Source organism: Bos indicus x Bos taurus, chromosome 8, assembly GCF_003369695.1.
Source record: "Bos indicus x Bos taurus breed Angus x Brahman F1 hybrid chromosome 8, Bos_hybrid_MaternalHap_v2.0, whole genome shotgun sequence".
In the NCBI taxonomy this organism is placed as follows: Eukaryota; Metazoa; Chordata; class Mammalia; order Artiodactyla; family Bovidae; genus Bos; species Bos indicus x Bos taurus.
The window spans coordinates 61,938,761-61,957,762 of record NC_040083.1 but is presented as its reverse complement, the minus strand read 5'-3'; the positions used below and the strand labels follow the sequence as shown (position 1 = coordinate 61,957,762).

The 19,002-nt window shown below is 46.6% G+C and overlaps 1 pseudogene; it reads left to right on the top strand.

The window, feature by feature from the left end:
- The first annotated feature begins 1,050 nt into the window (after positions 1 to 1,050).
- LOC113897455 overlaps positions 1,051 to 19,002 on the top strand; it is a 52,439-nt pseudogene continuing 34,487 nt past the window's right edge.

Here is a 19,002-nt window from a genome sequence, read left to right as displayed (position 1 = left end):
CTTGGGGGCTGCAGGACTATTCCTGGGGCTCCTGGGCAGCCAGGCCTGCATCTCTGAGAAAGCTCCCACAGAGGGATGACAAAGCCCCACCTCCTAGCTTCCTTCTGTCCCTTGAAGCTGGCAACACAGACCTGCCAGAGCCCAGGACAGTTCTTTTACAGGAAAAAGCTCTAGGGCGTCACCTAGTCAACATCATCCCTGGAGGAAAACTCAGCCAGTTTCCCCACCTTCAAACTCCTTCAGTTTTCTCCCCAGCACTTCCTCCCTGCCTCAGCCTGGGAACAAAGACATTTGTACAAATCCACAGGAACATGCTAATTGGCAAACAACTCAAGCTCTCCATATCCCCGAGGGGATTACAGGCCTTTTGGGCACTGCCAGGGGAAGAGAAAAAATGAACACTGTGGCAATAGCACCAGGCACCTATGCTTTAATGGATTCAAATATGTCCCCTCTAGGAGTTTGCAGGCCCTCAGGGATACAGGGAGTCTGAGCTGAAACAGTTTCTCCTAATTGCTGGAGCAGACACCCAAATAGAATCCTGGATACAAGGGTCCCATATGGAAATTGCCTCACTCTAGCTACAGGATCAGTCAAAGTGGGTTTCTCAGAGCACTATTTCCATGGCACGTCAATAGGTATTTTTGAAAATAGGGTTGCAGTGAAAATAAATTTGAGATATGCACAGTAAACAGAGAGTCAGTTTCCTTTCCACAGGATTTCTTGGCATCTTGCATACTAATGGCCTATTATTGTCAGTCATTCTACACACACTGAGCGTCTACTTTGCACCAAGCTTGTGGAAATAGGTGAGATTCCACGCCTGCAAGCAGCTCACAGCCGAGCATTCTAACAGCTCTAGTTCTCAAATCCTGGTCTGAACCAATAGCTGTAATGCCAACTGAAAACGTGTTAGAAATGCAGACTGTCTGGCCCCACCTCTAGACCTACTGAATCAGAATCTGCATTTTAACAGATCCCCAGGTGATCCACGTACACCGAAGTATGAGAAGCCTAGAATAACACATTGCAAGGAGAGAAAAAGAAGGTATGGAGAAGGGCTACTCTGGGGAGCTGAAGACCTTTTGCTGTGGAGCCCAGGTAAGACAGTAAGCAGCAGATCTGGGAAGAGACACACTGCCTCCCTCCAACATGGACTCAGAGAGGCTCTGGTCAGGAGGACTGAGAATAATAAGTTCCATTTTGGCATCAGTATTGCTTGAGTTAAAGTTCAGCTTTGCAGAAAAGAAAAACCCTAAAATTAGTGTCTTATACAAGATAAACATTTATTCTTCTCTTGCTTTTGAGAAGTCCAGCAATAAGAAATACTGAGCTAGTATGGCATGCCACAAGATCAAGAACCCATGTTGCTTCCAACTTGTTACTCTACACTGTATTCCCAAAGTTGACTCATGATCCTATGTGACTGTTGGACCTCCAGCCATTACACCTACCTTCCAGCCAGCAAAAAGTAGTAAAGGAGAACAATCTCCCTACTTTTAAAGGCACTTCTTTAAAGTTTATATACCATCTTTATTTATATCCCGTTGTAGGAACACATGTTAAACACTCAGGGAACAACCTGGAGAGAATTTAAGAGATAGACTGAAGAACCAGCAGAATTTAAATTGTTACTGTTAATGTAACTTTCTTCGCACCTACAGTGAGCTGGACCAGGGAATTAAGGAGATTGTTTCCAAGGGTTCATTCTCTACAGAAAATAAGACAGTTAGACACAGTTTTCTAACTTCAATGCTTTGGGCGTTGGAAAGGGTCATCTCCTCAATGGTTTCTAAATAATGATAATAACATTAAGTTCATGGGGAGAATTTTCTGAATTAAAAGTTTTCATTTGATACATTTTTCTTAAAACTAGCACTTGCAACTGCCTGTCTACTTTTGAGCAAAGATTTTTTTCAACAAAAACAAGTGAACAAATGGCAAACAGAGTAATGAATATTAATGGGAAACAGAATAAAATTGCAAATTCAACAACTTTTCCATGAGCGTATGGTTTTTACTACAGTTTCTGCACACATAGAACAGAGCCATGTTTCCTACAGGTAAACTGTTTCTGGTTCTCATTTGCATGATACATGTGTTGAGTTTTTCCAGGGAACTACAAAGGATACAATGATGTCCAGACACTCTACCTTTAATGGAGTTGAGGTCCACGGCTCTAGGCCAAGGCCAAGGCAGGCCCTGAAACCTTAGAGACTGAATCAAATCATTCCATCGTCCTCTGTGGCCCAAACCAGAAAGCTGGGAGTGTGTCAGAATTGCCCTCTCCCTTACCCACATACCCCAGCAGTCATAAGGCCTATTCATGCCCCCCAAATTCTTCCCTCTGTCCCCCCTGTACCCTAAGACACAGGAGAGTATATGGCAAAGGGTGTGCATTATGAAGCTCAACTTCCTGATGCAAATCTTGGCTTGATTTGGTAGCTGTGTGGCCAAGGGCAAGTCTTCTAACTGCTCTGGACCTCAGTTTTCACATCCAGGAAGGGTGGATAATAACAGCAGTTATCACTGAGGGCTGCGGAGGGTAAAGGAGTTCATGGATTCGAAACAACTGAAACGATGCCCAGCTCACAGGAGCCATGTAAGTCTCAGCAGTTCTCACCATCACCATGGCCATCACCTTAAAAAAGGTCTCAAGGAGGCCAGTCACCATCTCCTCAAGGCCAAGATCCAAACCACTAAACAGCAAGTGCCCAAAGCCCTGAACCCTTTTCTCACTCATCCAGAAAACTCCAAGGGTTTCTTGTGAACCACAGAATTAAGTAGAAACTTTTAACCATCCCATTCAATTCCCTTTATGATGTGGAGTTTGATAGATATTTAAGGAGGGAAGAAGAGAATAGAACCAAAAAATGCAGGAAAAGAAGATAAAGATGAGCTAGAGAATTCTAACATCAGCTCTGTTTATTGGCTACTGTCTTGAATAAGTGGTCAAGCTGGGAAATAATCTGTTAACATGTGGTTTGTTCCACATCAATCATTTGATTAAATTGGCCATCTCAGGAGAATCTATTCCCTGTGCATTTCAAAACCTAGACTGCAAATGGGTTCATGTCAAAAGTGACTTACCACTCTGAGACAGGCATTTGGGGATTTGTCTGTACCAGCTTGAAGCTGACTCCTTCAAGCTGTGTGTGTGTGTGTGTGTGTGTGTGTGTGTGTGTGGTGTGGTGTGGTATGTGTATATGTGCATGCACACAGGTATGTGAAAATAAAGAAACAGTAGATCTTGATGTGCCTGGATAGAGCCAAGCTAATTGAAAGGCTTTGTCCTCAATATACACATACACACTCAGTTCACATTCATTCATGCACACAAGTTCTCATGCACAAGCAATGGCCTATGTCCACACAGAGGGCCACTATCACAGGCACACCAACTCACTCACCAACACATACATATTCACAAGCACTCACATGTACACCCAGGCCCTGAATACTACATCTGACCCGTCTCCTGAGTGACAGTTATGGATGTGCCATGTCAGCAGCGGTCAGAAGTTCATTCCCAGGCATGACAATGCCACGTGTTGCTATCATGGCCAGTATGTGGCTATCTCCACATCTTTCCATTCAGATTGCTGGAATTATGCTGCCTCTTCCTGCTCATCTGTGGCAACTCGTTCCCAGAACAGCCTCAGGATAAGTGAATCACCAGAGTACTTGTCATCTTGCCACTGAGTACCTTCCACCTCTACCCTCCTTTGCAGGATGTGAGTTGCATCATTTTTCAGTTGAGAGGTGTCTTAGATATCATCCCTTCTGACCTCCTCAATGTGTAGAAGAGAGACTGAGGCCCAGAGAAGGGTAGGATTTGCCCAAGTCACCCAGCAAAGGCAGAGCTGAACTTGAACCCTAACTCTAGGGCCAGGGCTCGTTCTATCTCATGGCCCCCAAAAGAATCCTTTCTCTCCCACTGGAGTCCTGATCCTACTGCTGGGTCCTCCTGGAAAAGTTAGGGGAAACAGCACAAGATAACAGCTATGAGTGGTCAGGAGTGCCCAGTGACCTGCTGACCACTGTCAGGAGGGGCCAGATGTACTGCTGTCCAGCCTGTGAGATGCCTCCTCCCATTGCTCTCATGTCCGCATGCAGGCTCCTCAGATGAGTCACTATTCCTAGATCCCTGGAGCTTAGGGTGCTGGACCCAGGAGAAGGAGCAGGCAGAGAGGCAGGCAAGGAGGCAGACAGAGCTCCAGCACCTCCTTTCTCTAGAAAATAAAACATAGTTCAGTCATTCCATAAACTGTCTATTTTTGCTCCCTGTGCCTGCTCTGCCCCCATCAGGTCTACCCTTTCTCCCTGCCTGGTGTCCAGATCCATGACGAGGGTACCAAGAGGAATCAGAGCTGGGGACTGGTAACCTGGGGAGGTGGTAACCTCCCCTCAACACCCATCACCGCAACCCAGCATGGGAGGAGGAGCAAGAACTCGGTGGAGGCTCCTTTCCAGAGGAGGGCATACCCCAGCAAGGCTGGCAGGAGCTATCCTATGAAGTGGGGAGGAAGGGCATTTTAGGAAGAGGGCAAAGGCCAGGAGGGGAGAGAGCCCTGCTGGATCATGAGCGGGGCAGAAGTGTAGGAGGAGAGGAGTCAGAAGAAAAGCCCAAAGACACCATGGAGGCAGGAGAAGGGCAACATGGCGGAAGGGCAGCCTTGTCCCAGGAGCACTCTGGTGGTCCTCAGGGCTGAACTTGATCCTCAGTCAGCCTCATCGCAAGGCTGCCAGGAATAGTGCAAAAAAGAAAAACAAAGTCAGTGCTCTCTTAGCACCAAAGGGGAAACTGAAACCCAGAGAGAGGCTGAGATTCACCCAAGGTCATGCTGCTGGCAGAAGCAGTATGAACCTTAGCCCCCTAACTCATGATCTGATTATCAAATCAAATCATTCCTCGATGCTTTCAAGTTCTACCCATCCCAAACTGGAGTATCAAGATGTTCCTATGTAGAATGGTAAGAGCACAGGGTTGGGGAGGGTGGTAGCTGTTACTTGCAGGAAACAGCCCACTGATAGCAGAGATGGGAGCCCGGGAGAGATGTGTGGCTGAACAGGTGCTGGTTCCCACGAGGCCTGCCCTTTCAGGCAGTGCATACCTCAGATGCCCAGGCCTGTGGCCCTAGAGTAACACAACACCAGGGGCAATTCCAGGAGGATGCCCCTCTGGTCTGTCTCCCTTTGCATAGTGAGGGGAGGGCAGGGAAGGCCCCACAGCCCCACAGCCCCACAGCCCCTCCAACACTGAGGCCAGTGAGGCCCTCAGCCTGCCGAAACCTCTGGAGACTGAGCCAGCAGCTTCAGGTCCCATCTGTCGCTATGTGTACTTGATCAGGAGAGTTATCTCAGGAGAGAAGAAGCAATTATATTTAGCATTTGCTGCCCCATACATGATTCAGTTGAGAAAAGAATGTCACCTTCCCTGTAAAAATCAATTGTAATAAGGGACATACTTCTATACTCAACAAAATTCTCAGCCTCAGGATACACATGCATTAATTAATCATGCTGCCATTTCATCTTTTCTGTCACCCTCAACCCCAATTCAATGGGAAAACATAGGGTCAAAGAATCCCATGGCGGGAGGGACAAGAGATATCCCTCAGGGAGGGGTACTTACTCTGTTAACAGACTGCCCTCTAACCTCTGGGGACAGTACCAGCCACAGCACAAAAGTAGGGAAGGGAGCAGGTTATCCCAGAAGACAGGCAGAGAGGACCTTGCCAAAGTCCAAGCAAAGCCCTTAGCTGCCCATCTTACCACAGGCAGGCACTGGGCCCTCTGTGACTCAGTTTCCCCATCTATATAGTAATGAGGAAGTTGGTTCTTCCAGCTATTGTGCTCTTTAACTCTGGAGTCTGGACCTGGTTGGCAGTTGCATGCAGACCAAATCAAACCTATAGCTGTGTCTGCATGGCCTTGAATTAAGAATTGTTTTGACATTTTTAAAGAGCTATGAAAGAAAGAAAGAAAACCACAAGGAAGGCTACGTGACAGAAACCGTATATGGCGTTGTCGGTGCACGTGTACTCAGTCCTGTCCGACTCTCTGTGACCCAGTGGACTGTAGCCTGCCAGACTCCTTTGTTCATGGGATTTCCCAGGCAAGAATACTGCAGTGGTTTGTCATTTCCTGCTCCAGGGGATCTTCCTGACCCTGGGATCCAACCCACATCTCCTGTGGCTCCTGCATTGGCAGGCAGATTCTTTATCACTGTGCCACCTGGGAAGCCCGTATATGGCCTGAAAGACCTTAAATAAACTATCTAGGGACTTCTCTGGTGGTCCAGTGGCTAAAACTCCACGCTTCCAATGCAGGGGGCCTGGATTCATTCCCTGGTAAGGGAAACAGATCCCAGGTGCTGCCACTAAGGGTTTGCATGTCACATCTATTAATAAAAGATCCCACATGTCACAACTAAGACCAGGCAAAGCCAAATCAATAAAATTAATTTTAAAACTATCTAGCTCTTTACAGAAAGTTTGCTGATTTTGCTTTAATGTTGGATCTATGCTCCTTCCCTATTAGAGCTCATAGAACTCTCTGGAATTCTGTAGGATAAGTAGGATTTCTCACAGCTGTCTAATTGATGTTTAATTCTCTTCTCCACTGTCTTGTGGCTCCAAGGCATCCTAGATCATAGCATGTAGCAGATCTTCAGTCTAAATGAATGAAACGTATGTTTCTTACATCCTTGTAACCTATATGCTCACCACTCAGGCTGAACAATTACTTCTGCATAATGGAGACCATAACTACAGGCTTATTTTATCCAATTAGCCATCACTGAGGGCTTTACTAGGATTCCATGCTAGGCTAGTGCTCAGGGTTGGCTCTGTCCACCAGGAGCTCATAGTCCAATAAGAAAGATCAGACAAGTAACTATAATATAAGCTAGACCATGCATAAAGGTAGAAAAAGGTAGAAGAAGTGAAATGCACACACACAAAAAAGAAGCAATTAAATCTGAACAGAATTAACATGCCACTAGATAAATGGGAAAAACTAGGAAAAGATAATTTACAAAAGGGAATATGCTCTAATAAAACAAATATATGGGGAAATCTTCAGTCTCACTAGTAGCCAGAAAAATGCTAATAAAAATTACAGAGATATCTTTTTATGATTATTAAAATAGTAAAAAATCCATTTCCAGTCATAATGCCCAATGTTCTCAATGGTACAAAGAAATGGCTCTCTCACACAATGGGAGTGAAATTGAATAACTCTTTGAAATCCCATTGGTAATAATATCATATATAAAAATGTATGAACTTTATGATCCGGTCATCTCACTTCTAAGAATTAGACCAAAGAAAATAATTCAAAATAAGGAAAAAATGTATATGCTAATACATGCAATGACTACTGTAGCAGTTATCCGGAGGAAATATAAAAATCTCACCATGGGATTCTCTTACCAGGATCCCTTTTCTACACCAGCCACCTGGTTGTTCAAGTATGACTGACCTTGGTAAAATGTGTCCCTAGTAGGGACAGCCTAGTAGGCTGCAGTCCATGGGATCGCTGAGAGTTGGACACGGCTGAACGACTTCACTTTCACTTTCATGCATTGGAGACAGAAATGGCAACCCACTCCAGTATTCTTGCCTGGAGAATCCCAGGGACGGGGGATCCTGGTGGGCTGCTGTCTATGGGGTCGCACAGAATCGGACACGACTGAAGTGACTTAGCAGCAGCAGCAGCTATACAAGCGGAGTCTGCCCCTGAGAAAGAAGGACCAGTCTCAAAAGCTGGCTGGACTATCACAGGTAAAGCTTGGGCCTGGTGTGTGGATGTTTCCTTCCATGTGGAGGAAAATCAGAGAGAGCAGATCAGCTGGGGAAGGAAGAAAGAATGAAGTTGACACAGACGTAGGACAACACCTCCTGGTATTTGCAACCCTCTTCTGGGAGTCCCCAGGGTCCAGCCAGAAGCCTACCCTTGGTTACCGTGAGATCCCAGTATATTCTGCATGAAGATCCCCTTTCTGCTGAAGCCCATTTAGACTGAGTTTCTGTCACTTAGAGCCAAAAGGTTATTAACACAGATTGGAATGATGCACAGCTATTAGAAACTGTGATGAAGATTATAGAAACAAAGGAGAGAAAAGCTTTTTGACCTAATAAGGATAAAAAAGAAGTCAGCTATGATGTTACAGGTGTGCTACCTATTCAAAACACACAGACAGAAAAACAAGAAAGGAATACACAGAAGTGGTAAAAACTGTGCCAGCAGTAGAATATTAAGTGATTATTTTCTCTATTATCATAATGCTGCCTTGCTTTTTTTAATGTTAAGAAAAATTCTGAGTGAGGAGATGACTCACAAACCAAACAACTGTGATGCTGAGTGAAACGGTGCTTGTTGCCCAGACAGAGGGCTGACACCAGGCCATGGAACCCAAGGGAAGGATATTTTTATTACCTCCACTGGAGAGATCAGAGAAAAAGCCACGAAGGACACAGCATTTGCTATGGGCTTTCAGCACCAAGAAGAACAAGGAGCAAGATATCCAGGCAAAGAGGGAAACTGAGATGGAAAGAAATAGAAATAAAAGCTTGGAGGTGGAAGGGTATCATGTTTGGGAAAAGATTAGCCATTCCTTTTGGCAAGGGCAGAAAAAATGAGCAAAGATCAGGTTACATTGAAGAGGTTTTAAACGGACGACCTTTGGGCCACATTGGCCTTGTTGTTTTTTATCCGGTAAACACAGTGATCACACATCTCTAAATTAGTTGCTATGCCTTTCATCTCCAACCCCACTCCTCCAAATCCTGCATTGTAATGCCGGACCTGGGACTCTTGTTTTTGCTGGGCTTGGGTATTTCGAACCTTCTTAGCTTCTGCCAATAGGGGGCACTAGAGGGAGACCACAAGGTAAAAGAGAAAGGGAAGCACACCAGGCAGATAGCATTTGCTGATTTCGCTTTAGCTAATAGGGTTAACTGTTCACATACTATATATATCCAGAAGTCCCACTCCAAGGTATGTCTTTTAGGAACTCTTCCATGTGCCCTGGGAGACATGTCCAAGAAAGGTCATAGCAGCATTATTTATGATAGCAAACTACTAGAATCAAACTAAATACCCAACAGTAAAAGAACAGATCAATAATATGCAGCATTCCATAAGACAGAATATTATACAGTGGGGAAAATGAGTTAACTATAGCTACGTGCATCAATATAGATGGATTTTAGAAAAAACATTGAGTTTAGAAAAGAATTCAAAAAAAAAAAGAAAAGAATTCATAGAAGGTAATATAGAGGTTCCCTGGTGGCTTAGTGGTAAAGAATCTACTTGCCAATGCAGAAGAGGTAGGTTCAACCCCTGGGTCGAGAAGATCCCCTGGAGAAGGAAATGGCAACCCATTCCAGTATTCTTGCCTGGGAAATTCCATGGACAGAGGAGCCTGGCAGGCTACAGTCCATGGGGTCGCAAAAGAGTCAGACACGACTTAGCAACTAAACAACAATATAGATTATAATGCTACTTTTATGAAGTTCAAATGCTGGCAAAAGTAAATAACATATGGCTTTGGAATGTATACATGTGTGCTAAAACTACTACAATATAGGAAGGAAATGACAAACACCAAAATCTGGGTCATGGTCTCGCCTGGGGGTAGCAAGGAGGTAAGACAGGGAAGATGCATCCAGACACACGCAAGAAGGCCAGGAAGATTCTGATTTCAAATGCAGTAGTGGGTCGCAGGTGCTAATCTTACTATTATGCTTTGCCATGAACATATACATCGCAAATACTGGTTTCTTTCTGTGTGTACAGACATATATATATACATATAATTACATAATAAATATCTTGAAAAATTGAATCACAAACTAGCTTAAGACCAACAAGTAGTGTCCCCAGGCAGTCTCTGTGGGCTCTGCTCACAAACATATCTGTGGCTGAGGGCCAGGAATGGATAGAAGATGGTGGGCTGGACCCTGGCCAGCACCACGTCCAGGCATCCTATCTGTTTGCTGCATCCTCAGGTATGGCCACTCCTGAGGGAGACCTCTGGCCCAGAACCCCGGGCCCCTGGGTTTCCAGCTCTGCCTCTAATTACTGGGTGACTTTGGTCCGCCTCCACCTAGCCTCGGTTTCTCCATTTGTTCAAAGTGGTCAGAGCAGGTACTTGCTCAGAACCTTTGTTCTTAGTACTGTTGACTGACCTGGCACCTTGATGCCAAGCTCCACTGGGAGCTCGACCGTCCTGCCAAAATGATCTGGGAGACTTTGGGAAAGTTACTTGACTTCTTTCTGCTTGAAAGTGAAAGAAAGTGAAGTCGCTCAGTCGTGTCCAACTCTTTTCGACCCCATGGACTGTAGCCTACCAGGCTCCTCCCTCCATGGGATTCTTCAGGCAAGAATACTGGAGTGGGTTGCCAATTCCTTCTCCAGGGAATCTTCTCTGACCCAGGGATGGAACCCGAATCTCCAGCATTCCAAGCAAACACTTTAACCGCTGAGCCACCAGGGAAGCCCTCAAATGTTAAATGAGGATGGAACTAGTATCTATCTCATAGGATTTTTGTGAGGATTGAAGGAAATGATACTTGTATATAGCACAGAACCTAGAAAAGAGAGAGTCCCTCATAGATGACAGCCAGGGTGAGGAAGGCCATACAGCCAGGTAACCACAGCTATGCCTTAGAGGGTGACTTCCCAAGTGCCACACTCCAGAAAGTGACACCCAGCCAGGCTATTTCCAGCTTTAGCATTAGTCATCGCTGGAACTGGTCACAACACTCTTGCTTCCCTTTGTTGCCTCCTTGGCTTGGCATCCACTTCCCTCCAAAGCCAACTCCCAACCCCCTGCCCTGACTTCTCCCTCATGTCACCCTGTAACGTGGCTCATGCTCTGGATACTCCCTCTGGCTCCCACCCCACTCCTGTCCCCTATCTGGGACATCATTTTCCCAAGTCTGTCTCTCCTGGGCCAAAATTCTCTTCCATTGAGGTTCAGCAGAAATGGGCCCTCCTGCAGGAAGCCTTCTCTGATTTTAGCAGCTAGGGATATAACCATGCCCTTGCCTCGTGCCTCTCCACTCCTCACCCCCACTCCAGCTCTTTGTCCTAGTCTCAGGATCACGAACTCTGCACCATGTCTTCACAGCTGTTTGTATCGGCCCCAGCCAACGGAGAGGCCCTGGAGAGCACAGCTGCGCCTGACAGCATCTGACTCTAGTTTGCTGCACCGGCATGAATCACCACTCTGCTTCAAAGGGAGCGTGCTAGCCCCATTCACCTCCCACATGGATAACAGGCCTGAGATTTGCTCCATGGCTCATGGGGTCAGGGACTATGTCATGCTTTCTATACTGAAGCCCATTTGCCTACACATGTCCATGGTCAACAAGAAGTCCCTCCACCTCCCTTGGATGGTACAGGAAGCCCCCAGGTTTACTAGTCCTGGTCTTGGGGCTGCTGCCCCTCATGGTCATGGCTGCCTGTGTTTTTGCTCAGGCCTGTGCGGCCATCCAGTCAGGTCACTCTGCTGGTCATCCTACTCCCCTCTGCCCCAAGAAAACCCATCAGGTGGAGAGACAGTCTATGCTGAGACTCCAGGGGTTCCTAGCTTCCATGCGGACATCTCCACCCCAGGCCATACCCCTAGGAGCCATGTTGTGGTGAGTTCAGGCTTCTTCAGGCTATTAGAATCCCACCACTCCACCACCCTTCATAGGGTAGAGAAGGAGGAAGGGAAACAGGCAGACAGTGTAACCTAACTCCCAGCGCACCAAACCTCACACCTTGTCCTCAGATGCCCCAGGGTAACCATCCCCATTCAAGGAGATCCTCAGCTAACCTCCAGAAGGCCAGTTCTCTACTCTGACCAGAGAACACCAGGAAACCTACTTCCTTCCCCAGTGAATGGTTAAAGAAGGAAAAGGCCCAGACCTTTGGAAAAACAGACCATTTCCTCCCTGGGTAGAGATATACAGAGTTATGGTAGAGCCTGGGGAGAAAATACTTTCATTCCTTCTGCAAAGCCCACAGGAGTCAACAAAACAAGATACCAATTAATTTCTCAATAATTCCATTGTTGCATACCCAGTGGTAGCCAAAATCCAATCCAGTGCACTTTAAAGAAATAATTCTTATCACCTCCATCCCATAAAATCCAAGCTAAAAGGAGAGAAAACTGCACATAGCAAGTAAGTAACAATCTTCAGAGTGGCAGAAAAAAAGTCTGTCTCATCCATGAGAAAATTGTTGAGATGCAGCCTGGTTCCCTCTGAGCTCTGTGGTTGGCTGAGGAATGAGCCCAGAGATATCCAGGCCTTCATCCTAGAGTTTGGGAATGTCACCTGATATGGTACAGGGGCTTCACAGATGTGATTAAGTTAAGGGTGTTGAGTTGAGAAGATTATCCAGGTGGGCCCTAAATGTGATCATAAGGAAGCTCCTGAGAGGGAAGCAGAGGAAGATTTGATGTTTGACCCGGAAAAGGTAACGTGACCTTGGAGGCAGAGTTTGGAGTGATGCAGCCACAAGTCAAGGATTGCCCACAGCTACCAGCAGCTGGAAGAGGCAGGGACGTGGAGCATCCCAAGAGAATGGGAGTTAGTCTGATAAGATGCAAGTTAGATTCCTAACTCTAGGACTCTAAGAGCATAAATTTCTGTTTCTTAAGCTACTAAATTTGAGGTAATTTGTCAGGGCAGCCACAGGAAACTAAGACAAACCCTGATTGCCAGAAACGTGACATCAGTGACAGCGATCTTCTTAGCCTCAGAGGTTTGTGTAATTAGTTTCACCCTGACTTTTCTTTGGGGCTTCCCAAGTGGTGCTAGTGGTAAAGAACCCACCTGCCGATGCAAGAGACACAAGTTCAATCCTTGGCTTGGGAAGATCCCCTGAAGGAGGGCATGGCAACCCACTCCAGTATTCTTGCCTGGAGAATTCCATGGAAAGAGGAGCCTGGCAGGCTACAGGCCAGTCTATAGGGTCGTATAGAGTTGGATACAATGGAAACAACTTAGCATGCATAGCATGACTTATCTATAGGGGATAAAGAATTTGTGTCTAGGAAGAAGGGAAGTGAAATTGAATAGGTAAACTGAGGCCAGATCACCAAAGACCTTAAATGACAATCTAAGGACTATGGTCCCTTCCCTGAAGATTCTGGGAAGCCATAGGTTTAGAATAGGGAAATGATATAAGTAGATTTTTTAAAATACACCTCAGTTCAGTAGAGAAGGAAATGGGAAGTACAAAACCATATGCCAGGATACAGGGGAGAGGTGGTTATACAGTAACACCCAAAAGAGATGAGGATGAATGGATCCTGGAAGAGCAGTCAGGTGGAGAGATGCTCACAAAGGCCTTAAATCTGGCAGAGAACATGAAGAGAAGGGATGCAGAAGGAGAGCAGGTAATTTTCAAAAAGGACAGTCCAGGTTCCATCTTATTCAGATGACATATATAGGAAAAAGAAGCTATTTGATCACTCTTCCCTGGATATGTTTTTAAATGGCAAAAGCCAACCAAAACACTTCACTTAAAAAGAGAAACTCTTTTAAATTCCTAGAAGACCAGCAAGATTCTGGCTGGTCCAATGATCAGTGAAAGCCAGCTTGCACACTCCCTTTTGAGCCAAATTTTAAAGAGCATCCAGCTGCATTTCACATGGGCCTTAAGGGGTCAATCCAAGCGTGTAGACACGGGGTTTTTACAAGGGAAGTGACCTGCAAAAGAGGACGATCCTTCAGGCTGGGAGGTAGGAGCTCATGTATTCAGTCATGGCTCTGCCACTGGCTATATGCTACTGCTGCTGCTGCTGCTGAGTCACTCAGTCGTGTTCAACTCTGTGCGACCCTATGGACTGCAGCCCGCCAGGCTCCTCTGTCCATTGGATTCTCCAGGCAAGAGTACTGGAGTGGGTTGCCATGCCCTCCTCCAGGGGGTCTTCCCGACCCAGGGATCAAACCGTGGTCTCCTGCACTGCAGGCAGATTCTTTACTACTGAGCCACCAGGGCAAGTCCTTGCCCCACTTTTAACACCCAGTGTTAAAACTGGGTTGCAGAATTGTGAAGAGACACCCAGGGAGCATACAGTCCTGGTAACTGTGGGGAGAAGGTTGAGTCCCTCTCCTGTCCTAAGAAGTGCTGGCCGCTTGTTGTCTTCCTTCAGCTGATATTTATTGACTACTCACTATCTGCCAAGCACTGTTCTAAGGCACTACTTGCGGTACTAGTTTGGCAGATGAGGAAACTGAGACCCAGAGAGATGAAATGGCTCATTCAAGGCTGCAGAGCTGAGAGAGGACAGAACCGGGATGTGAACACACACAGGCTGGCTCCAGGGCTTGTGGTTTCAGAAGCTTGTTTCAGGTGCCAAGCCATGTGCTCTCTCTCTGTGCTCACAGAGCCCTGTTCTCCATTACCCCTCCTGCACATTGCTCACTTAGTTCTTCGTAGTTACACTGGGGGTGCCTTGAGGATCAGGAATCAGGTTTATCTCTGGCCCTCCACGGGACAGCCTGACCATGGACTTGGCTCTTGTTGACAGTTAGTAAGGGGCTATCAAATGAAGGTTTAAATGGAGTCAGAGGGAGTCCAGCCGTGAAGTAGGTTCTCTGACTATTCACTGGGCACCACCTCTGTACCAGACCCTGTATAGACACTGTGGACACAGAGAGGAATCCAACAGGCCCCTGACCTCTGGAAGCCCAGCCTGGCCAAGTAGACAGATCTGGAAGCTGGTAACAGAAACCCTGTGTGCTTTGTCTAGTGTCACCCAGACAAACCCCACTACACGGGGAAATAATTATGAAATCATATAAAACCTGCCTGTCCCCTCAACAGTTACCACCCCCACCCCCAGACTTGGAGCCTGACTGGTCATGGGGGAGGGCAGGCAGATGGCAACACTGGGTGGCCAGCCTTCCTCCACTCCGCCACAGGAGGCCTTCCTTCCCTCATCAGCCAGACACGACTGAGCAGCCCCAGGGCCCTGGAGGCCATGGACGAGATGGATCAGACACAGTCTCTATCCTTGGGGATCTCACAGGCCAGTGGCCACCCGTGAGCTGCAGGCCCATCCCTTCCCCACTAACACCCAAGACTTAGACATTGGCAAAGCATCTCCAGGAGCCAAGTGGGGGAGACAGATTTGTGAGTCACAACTGCTAAACACACATTTAACCAAACCTCAGTTTCACAGGTACAGAAATTGTGTGCCAGAGAAGGGAGGGGCTTGCCCATGGTCACACAGAGTCAGTGGCAGAACCAGGACAGGAAACCAAATATTCTCTCCCTTTTCACATCCCACCCCTCTCCCGAGTTTAGAAGGCAGAAATCCTGAAGATTTAATACCTTATATCTCAGGGTTCCTGAGATTTGGGGAGCAACAGACAAAAGAGCTCCAGGCTCCCATTCCAGACACCCACCCCCCAACCCCCAGGCCCACTGGACAGTAGCCACAGCCCTGGTGTAGCCGCTGCTTTTACACCCAGCCTAAACCAGGGCCTGCCTGGGGGCCTGGCCACTGACCTTCACACCTGTTCCCACAGCCCCAGGGGCCTGTCACCTGCTCGGGCATTTCCATCTGGGAATGAATCTTAGAGAAGGGGAGGAAGAGGTCGGGACTCCCACTTGCTGCGTTCCTACTAGGTTCTGGGGTAGTGCTAAGACCTCCCTGCCTGTTGTCTCCATTCATCCTCACGACTTTCGTCTGGGGTGGGTAGGATGACTCCATTTTTCAGATAAGGAGACTTAAAGTCAAAGAGGGGCACAGGGGTCACCGCTGGCCCATCACCAAGCTCTGCAAGCCCAAAGAGGGCGGCTTGGTATTACCCTAAAGATCTGCGGGACTCCGTCTATTTGTGAACACCGTTTCCTGTAGCTTCTTTCCATTAGCCACAGCTGGGCTTCCTTCTACAAGTGCAAGACTCCAGGTTCACAAAACATGTTCTTATTGGGCATCTCTCTGAGCCCCAAAGTCCTGATAAAGAGGAGGAGGGTAGTCAGCCTCACGTTTCATAGACAAGGAAGCTTGGGCTCAAGAAGCAGTAGGTGGTGGAGCTGGACCCAGATCTCCCTGGCCAGAGTTCTCTGAGAACCCTAGATTCAATTCCTGGTTAGTTTTGCCAGGAATTATTTGGGGGTTCATTGTGATCCTGGGTTGAGATGGCAGGAAAGGAGAAAGCTGCCAATAGCTTTCTGCCACAGAGGGGAGGTAGTGTGAACATCAAGCAGGGCTCACGGTGGGTCAGGGTAGACACACGCGATCTGCGTCTATTAGCTATTGACTCACACTATTGTTCAGACCCAGTCATTCAGACCCATGGCTGTCCCAGATGGAACGAGCATCATAACCTAAACAGGCCCCATTCTCAGTCTTCTTTGTAGTGCAAGTGGATGTGATAATGGGTTGCAGAGGGCTGGGCACAAGCCAATAGTGGGAGGGTCTTGCCACTATTGTGTGTGTTGAGGCATCAAAAGGAGCTCGCAGAGGCAGTATGTGTGCTTGATAGGAGCATGGGCTCTGGAGGCAAATGGACTATAACCTCGGGGAAGGTGCTTAACACCCTTGAACCTCAGTTTTCCCATCTGTAAGATGGGGATGATGACAGGCACCACCTCCAAAAGGCTGTGAGGACTGAGTGAGTTAATGCACATAAAGCACTGAGCGTGGTACCTGGTGAGCAGGGAGAACTCAGAGGACAAGAGCAGCTGGCAGAAGTAACAGCAGCATGAGTGGTGTCAACAGTGGCATCCCTGGAACGGATAGAAGGCGCAGGTTTCAGACTGGGTCTGCAGGACCTTGGGGCTCTGAGGAGCTACCCCAGATCTCAGGGGTCACTAGACATGGTGAAACCAGGCAGGGCTATTCCTAGAAGGCAGGACAGAGCCTGGGGCAATGCAACTAATGCAGGAGCTACCTTATCAAGCATGTAAATAATTAATATAATAAAAAGTATGTGCTTAATGGTGTCAAGCTTAGTACAGTACAGTCAGCTGTGCCCCCATGGCACCCTATCTCTCTCCTACTGGAGCTGAAGCCCCTGGGGCCAGACATGCAGGGAGGGTGAGGATTGTCCGATAGTTCCCATCACTGGAAATGGACTCTGAGTTCAGTCGGAGGTGGCATCCAAGATTTATGCACCAGGATGTTTATCATTGTGTTATTTATAATATTGAAAAATTGGAAATGACCTAGAAAGAGGTTAATAAATTATACCACAACCTTTCAATGGAATATAATGCAGCTACCTAAATTAATCTCTTTGGAGACTGTTAAACAGTAAGTTAGAATCAAGGCAAAATGCAAATCTCTTAAAGCTGAGATTTTTAAATACAATTTTTAAAAATACATGTATACCAAAAAAAAAATGCTTGTTGGAAATATATCATAATGTTAAGAATGTTATTTCTGGGAATATTTGAAAGGGCTGGTTAATAGGTGATTTTTTTTTCCTTTTACATATTTTCCTGTATTTTTCAATTTTCTACAATAAACTTTAGAATCAGAAAGGGAAAAAAATTAACATTCCCTGACCAGGGCCAGGTCCCCTTCAGACGGCCAAGTCTCATTCATCCTTTGATTCCGTGAATATTCCTGCAGCATCTTGTTTCAGGCCCTTATGTCTCCAGACATTGGAAACGTCTCAGCTTAAAAGCACACAGATGCCATTTTAAATCAGTTTCATGAGTCAGTCACTGTATATTAATAAGCTGTCTCTTAATTGCTCAACCAACCATTAGAGATTCTGAAAGTGTTATAATACATATTTTGCACTTAGGAAACCAATTTAAATGTTTGAGCTTTAAAGCCCCAAAAGATACTATTTGTGCCTTTTGCACATTGTAGACTGCTCTTTGCCTTCTAAAAAGGAATCATGCCAGCTACTTCCCCTATACAGACTGAAGGTTCTTTTTTCTTCCACCTGATCTTATAGCTGGTACCAACAGTTCTTAGTGTACTGTGTGATTTTAAACCAGTTACCTGACCTCTCTGGACTTCAGCATCCTTTTCTGTAAGGGCTTTTCCAGCTTGAGATTCTTAGGTTCTCTCAATTTCTTGGCAGTAGGCAGCTTCCAGTGTCAAAATGAAGAGTTTCAGCATCCAGAAATTCCAGGAGTTCAGCATCCCCCGACCAAATCTTTACAAGATATCCCGCAAATTCTGGGCTGTTGATTTCCACATTCAGACTTACAGGCATTTCAGAGAAGATGTGGTATCCTTCAGGGGCAATGCTAAGATAAAATCAGCACCCTAAATGGGCAAATCATTCTGATCTTAATCTTTATGGGCTCCCAGTGCCTCATTAAATGTTCAAGGCCCGAAAGCTCTGAATCACAGCTCCTCTTCTCTCACAGCCCTTCAGGAGGACTTCTGATTACCCCATAAATTATATGGTGTCAGAGGGTATCTGCAGGCCCTTCATCTTGCAATCCAGCCGCCAACATTTTTATGGGATATGGATCCTGCCTGGCTCCCACTCTCCTCCATCCCCATGGTTACCAGGGAGGGCCTAGTGGAACGTCTTCCTTGGAGCACTAGCTCACTCTCCACTGATGTTTTTCTCCTCCTGGGAATGCATTAAATCCTCCAGAATGGAGAGTTCTTTCTACCAGAAGCCTTTGTTTTTATCTCTCCTGCCAAAATGAAGTCTAGGTGGCCTGTGGATCCTGCTGCCTCAATGAAACTGAATGACTTTCCATATACTCTTACCCTTCAAATGGGCTAGCCCCGTAGCCAGAACCACTGTTAGGATCCCAGTCTCAAGCCAGACCCCCAAAGAGCAGCCATAGTGACTAGCCAGCCAAGCACCAAAATGATGGAGGCATAAAAATATCATGTCGGGAAGCCATAAAAACATCAAGTGTAAAGAAGGTCAAAATCCTCTCAGCTGACACCCTAGGCTCAGAATCTCTATGTCTCAGCTATAAGGGGCTTGCCTTTGATTCCCACACCTGGAATGCCTCCATCTCACCCTTCTGGCCACTTAGGTCCATTGCCTACTGTGC